The sequence below is a fragment of the Arvicola amphibius genome, chromosome 15, assembly GCF_903992535.2.
Source record: "Arvicola amphibius chromosome 15, mArvAmp1.2, whole genome shotgun sequence".
In the NCBI taxonomy this organism is placed as follows: domain Eukaryota; kingdom Metazoa; phylum Chordata; class Mammalia; order Rodentia; family Cricetidae; genus Arvicola; species Arvicola amphibius.
In genome coordinates, this window is record NC_052061.1 from 29496931 (window position 1) to 29503219 (window position 6289).

Genomic DNA, 6289 nt, shown 5'->3' on the forward strand with positions numbered 1-6289 from the left:
AGTGCTGACAATATCGTAGCATTAGGATGCTTATTCAGATGCCTCAAATTTATCCATTTGTCTATTAATAACACATTGATTGTTGCCAGTTTTGAGAGAAATGTGGCTAAAATATTGTACGTGGGCCTTTCAATAAAGATAGATTACTTAAACAAAACTACTAATCACTAAATGATCCAATGAACAGGCACTCTCAATAACAATAATAAAACGGTCAATACATGCAATACGTGTTTTTTAAAAGAGTTCAACAGCATTAGCCATCCGAGTAATGGAGAACTAAATTTTCATTGCAATTTCATTTGACTCCAGTAACAATTGTTATCATCAAAAAAAAAACCACATGACAATAAGTGCTGATACAAAGAAAAACTAACCTTTATTCACTAATGCAGGGAATGTAAACGTGTATAGACTCTGTGGAAAACAAAGGGGGAGCTCCTCAAAAATATTCTACGAGCTACACCCATATTACCTCAACAATATTGCTGTTGCATAAACAAAAAAGAAACAAGGACAAAACCAATAGACATGCTAATGCGGAAGGGAGACATGAGGCAATAACATCCCTAAATCAAGAACTACTGGTAGCTAAAGACTGTTGAGAGAAGAAAAGGATTACCCAGGGATAAGCAGTGTGTGTGTGTGTGTGTGTGTGTGTGTGTGTTTCCTTGATTTTTTTTTTCCTATTGCTTTTCTGTTCTCAACTTTATTTGGTGCCAATTCAATTATTTTCTTCCCCTTTTCCTAATGTTTGCATGTAGCGTTCTTTCTGTTATTTGTTTAAGCCATTAAGATGTGTTGTGGACTTTGGATCTTTTTTCCTTCCTCATGTAAATGCCTATAAGGATCAAGTATCCTACTGAGTTCTTCTTCCATTTAATCCTTGAATTAGGATGTTGTTTCATTTTCATTTGTCTGAGAGTATTTCTAGTTTCCTTTGTAAATCACAGCTTTTTAAGAATGTTTAATTTGTTCTTTGGGATTCCAGTGTAAAAAAGAAAAAAAATAATGTTTAATTTGATTTCTACAAATTTGTGAATTTCCCTATTTTCATTGTGTTTTAATTCAATCCATCTTTACACAGAGAATATATTTTTGTATGATTTTAAACTTTTCTAAAAAATTTATGTGACTATTATATAATTACAGTATTTCCCCTCTTCCATTTCTTTCCTCCAAATTCAACCATATGGCCCTCCTGGCTCTCTTTCAAGCTCATGGCTTCCTTTTACATTAATTGTTGTTGCATGTATGTATCTGTATATACATCTATATTCCTAATTATGACTTGCTCACCATGTCTAATGTCACTTGTATGTATATATACCTCCACCTCTTTCTACAGGCCTAGCCTCTTGTTTATTGGTGGCTTCTCAGAATTTGGTATCAGACAGTCAATTGATGTGCACTTCCCTTGGAAAGATGATTTCTCCTGCTCTCAGAATTCCTTAGTTGTCTGTTGTTCTTCGTGTAGTGTTGAGGCCTCATAGTCTTTCCAGTGTTCACTTTGGTATGTTCATTGTTGTCACCCTTGTTTTGTTCACATGTGGGCATTTGTCTTGGGAGACTTTCTGGGTATAACTTCTGACCTGCTAGGTGACCTAATGCACAATAAATTCCCTGATTCTGGTTCTGTCAATCTTCCCTCCTTCTCTTCCCCTTTAAGAGTTAGGTGTGGCAACGTTTTGTAGATATATTCATTGGTGGGTTTGACTATTAATCCAACATTTAGTCCTATCTGATTGAAGTTCCAAGTGTATTTAAAAAATATATTTGTTCTGTTTTTGGAACGAGTTAGAGTATGTGGCTATTCCATCTAGTTGTTGTATCACAGAATTTAGGCTTTCTCTTCCTTACTGATATGCCTATTTATTCCACCCAGCCTTCCAAATGAGGAATTAACCCCTCCAGCTTTAACCATATAGCTCTATCTATGGCAGCCCTTAAAGACACCAATGGCCCATTTCTATATTTATAGGTTCTGTTGTTGCATGTGTAGCTTGTATACAATGTGTAATATTTACATATTAAATCTAATACTCAAGTCATTTGATAATGTATCTTTTCAAACAATATATGATATCCTTATTTTTCCTAAACTCTGTTTATCTAATACTTGTATTGTTACCATTCCCAGCATCTAACTTTACTTATTTGTGGTTTTAGACGACATTGAATTTCTTCTGAGGAAAACTTGTTCTGACTGTGTTCCTCTTCTTTATTTGCTAATTCTGTCCAATTTTCTGATCACTGCCATTTAGTTGGACACTTTAATTCATTTACATTTTAAATTTTAAATAGTTTTTGATAAAGGATGCCTTACTTCACCCATCTTGCTTCCTGTTTTCTTTTTTTGTGTACATTGTCAATGTTCCTCAGTTTCTCCCACTTGGCTTTAATGTGTGTAATTTACTTTTTGTATGTAACATTTTAATTCTTTTCCCATTTCTTTTTCTCTGTACAGCTTAGCATTTGCTTCCAGTGGTTACCCCAGAGATCATGACTGACATTGTAACATATAACAACAAACTTTGAATCAATGTTAATCGAGTCAAATGTAAATTATTTTTGATTTTTACAACTTTATTGCCCATCAAAATCAATTTATTACTATTGTTTTATATCTTTATTTTTTCTCATCAAGTAGAAACTTTAATATTAATTGTTCATTTTATACAATATAGCATGAGAAACAAAGGCTCTCACTAAGCGCTGAGTCAAGGACCTGGGGCTCTGAGCAGACCAAGAACAGAGCCACCCATGGAAAGACTGGTTCTGGAGGCCATTGTGGAAGCATAGGTCAGGCTTCAGCAGGAAGAGAGACCTGTAAGAGGGCTTTGTAAGGCCTGGGGCTCTGTGAGACTGAACCCAGCAGTGAAAGTCACCAAGAAGGAGAAGCCAGCACCACCAATGTCACAAAAGACTGTGGCAAGGAAATGAGCCTGTCCAGGGCACAGTACCCATTAGAAACAGCAGTCCCAGTCCGTCCCCTGCTCTCTGAGAGTCTAACTGGGGTAGGAGCTGGCAGGACCCAGGTCCTCACAAATGACAGAATTGTACTATAGGACTTGGGGAGGGGCAAAGAGCTTCCTGACAGCTGAGGCCCCTTCAAGCTGTCCTAGCAATGCACAGTTCTCTTTGCTGTCTGGCCTATCACGTTAGACCGTGGACTGCTTAAAGTAGCATAGGCAGCACATGGAGCTCCACCAGTCACTGCCGCCTCTTTCTCCAGGCCTAGCCTCTTGTTTGTAGGTGGCTTCTCAGAAGCACTAAATAGACAGAGAAGTCATCTTCACTATATTCTCGGTCAGGGGCACCAGATTCAAAATGCTCCCTAAAGCCTTCCTCTGCAAGATTCCGTCTAGTGCTGCCACAATCACTGTCTTGCCTACACTGACCATAACTTTGCAGAACTCCAAGTCAGGTGAAAATTTCCCTTCATCATTGCCAATGACACCCACATCCAGGGTCTCCCGGACGACATTCCAGAGCAGACAGACTGGCTGTGCATCCATGGTGTTCTGGTCATGTGTGGAGAAGCTGCTGTTATAACATAACACACTTGCTATACTTGTTCTGGATGATTTAAAAGGGCCGAAGTTTCATAATCAGCTCAGTGCTTTTTCCTGAAATTATGGGACCAAGGATCATCTGAATCTGCCCCCCCCCCAGGTCTTTCTGGAGGAGCTGGACCACACAGTAGCCATTGCAAACTTTGACGTGGGGTCTGTGAGTGGGAAAATACTTTTATTTTTTAGCCATATAAGCAAACTTAGACTATTTCACAATTAAAATGTTGTAATATTTAATTTAATTTAGCCTGTCTATTTTTTACTTAAAAATTATAATTAGTGTAAAGAGTATTAGCTTTCAAGCCTGATCCAATGACCAGAAACAATGGTTCATCTTAATGAATATTTACAAAGAAAGCTGATTGTACAGAAATGTATATTGTGTGACATGTCATTCCCAATGCCACCAGGACAAACAAAGTGTTATTGGAGAGACAGGAAAGATAGAGGAGCAAAGAGAATTTTCGTTTGTTTGTCTACTTGCTTACTTGGTTTGTTTTGAATTTTGAAGTTTTTCTCTGGGGGGACACTGCAGGAGTGAGGGGAAGATATGGGAGGGCTTGGATGTGAACAGAATTAAGGTACATGATGTGAAATTCCCAAATAACCAATTAAGAAATTATGTTAAATAAAAATTTTCCCCTGCCCTATTTATATTGGAAATTAACTTATGATATTCTAAGCATGATGAGCCACTTCTCTCTACTTTCAAAGATCCCTCTTGGCTCGGTGCAGCAAAATTATAAGATAGATCACTGTTTTGAGCTGGTCTTCCTTCCTTCTTTCCCTTCTTCCTTCTTCCCTGTCCAATTTCTTTTCTTCTTTTTATTCTATCTTTCCTGTTGGGAATACACAAAGCCTCTTGGGTATGCAGGATACTCTTTTATCAAAAATAGAAAATTTGGAGCTGGTGTGATGGCTCAGTGGGTAAAAGCAGTAACAAAAGCATCAGCCTTCAAGGACCTGATGACCTGAATCTAAAATGGAAAGGGAAACCGACTCATCAAAGCTGTCCCGACTTCTACACTGTGGAATGAGCACACCCATATTCAAATATTCCTTCCTTCTCTTTCTCCATCTCTAAGAAGTCATTACGTATATATGAATTCTTTGATTGTTCTCCACAAGTTTTATTTAGTAATTGCTTTTTTTAGTTCTTTTTCTCTCTATATGCTTCAAATTGGTTCAACTAAGTTGGCCTTTCTTCTGCCTAATTAAATGTGTTGCTGTTGTTGTTTTAGCCATTTAAATTATTTTAATTCCAGAATGTCATTTTGATTTTTTTAGTGATGTTCATCATTTTATTATCATTCTCTATTTTCTGAGAATATAATCTACCTTTTTATTTTAAGTGCATTGTTCCTAGCTTTCTATACATTTTGGTGTTGTGGAGACAGTTGATTAAGAAGTCTGATCTCTTTAGTGGGGATTTCAGTAGTTAAAACTTGAACTTAGATGCTGAGGTTTTGACTACTATCTCCAGCAGAACAAAATAAAACAAAGCTCTCATTTATTAAATGAATTCTTGTGTTCTTTAGAGAGAATTCTTGGCAATGTCTTATCCTTAAGAGGAAAATGGGCAATAAGTTTTTCTTTGATTGCCTTATAAAATTCCTTTGCTGAACTTTGGTATTTTGAGTACCATAATATAGCAATATTAAGAATGAGAGTCTTACAGTTCAACATTGCTGCTTACTATAGGTTTTTGTTTGTTATTTGTATTTCTTTAACATTTCTGTCAAGTCTACCATATTCATTAACTCTTCTAGTTTATTGGTGGAATTTTTTGAAACATCAGAGGCCCCATTCTCCTCTAGGAAGAAAATACAAAAAAAAAATGACATTTCTAGTCTTTGCAGATTGTCAGTGTGGGTGCTCTGACCCTTAGCTAGTCTACCTGTAATTCAGGTCTCTGACTAGTCTACTTGTAGCTCATTCTTAACTTCTTTCTGATGTGGCATCTAAAAGACAGACTTAAAATTTTAATGTACTCTTGAACTACCTCTGAGCATTTGTCCCTCCCTGCTCATGGGCTTGGCTTTCTTAATTATCTAGCAAAGAGATTTTAGGCATCTACCTCTCCACCCGCCAACACTCCACATTCTTTTCCAGGGTCTAACCTTGTGAGTCCCCGTGACCCTTTCTATAACTATACCCTTCCCAACAGGCCAAGTTTAGTTCGCCTACCACATCCAGTGCCCTGGCCTCCTCCAGCAAACCCACTATGCACTGAAAGCAATTTTAAGGTTTCTGTCAGGCTAAATCCAAATCCAGCCTTTCCACTAAGCCAAATCTATCCCCATAATCCATGCTGAGACCAGGAGGCACATTATTTATACTAGCCCAACCCTCTCTGTCCACCCGACTTCACCCATCCACACCATTTCCAAGCCCACCCACCATGCCTGCACATTCTCTGTTCATCCTGAACTTGCTCTGCCCGTATCAAACTTAAAAAAAAAATAAAAGAAGCCTACAGGCCAAGGCTCATAATATAAACAATGGGAAATATCAAGCGAGTATACTCTCTGCAAAACTTACCAGTCCTGTAGAAACATTCACCATGAATTACCTAGATGAACCAGCAGCCACAGAATTTAAAAGAACAATCATAACATTCATCAGAGAATTTAAAGAGTTTAAAGAAGACACAAAGAAACAGCTCAATGAACTTAAGTAGAAAGAGCTAAGGAGAATAAACACCTGATTAATGG

At 37.5% G+C, this 6289-nt stretch overlaps 1 pseudogene; it reads right to left on the reverse strand.

Moving 5' to 3' along the window:
- Nucleotides 1-3008: 3008 nt before the first annotated feature.
- Nucleotides 3009-5999, reverse strand: LOC119801716 (annotated as a pseudogene).
- Nucleotides 6000-6289: the final 290 nt, after the last annotated feature.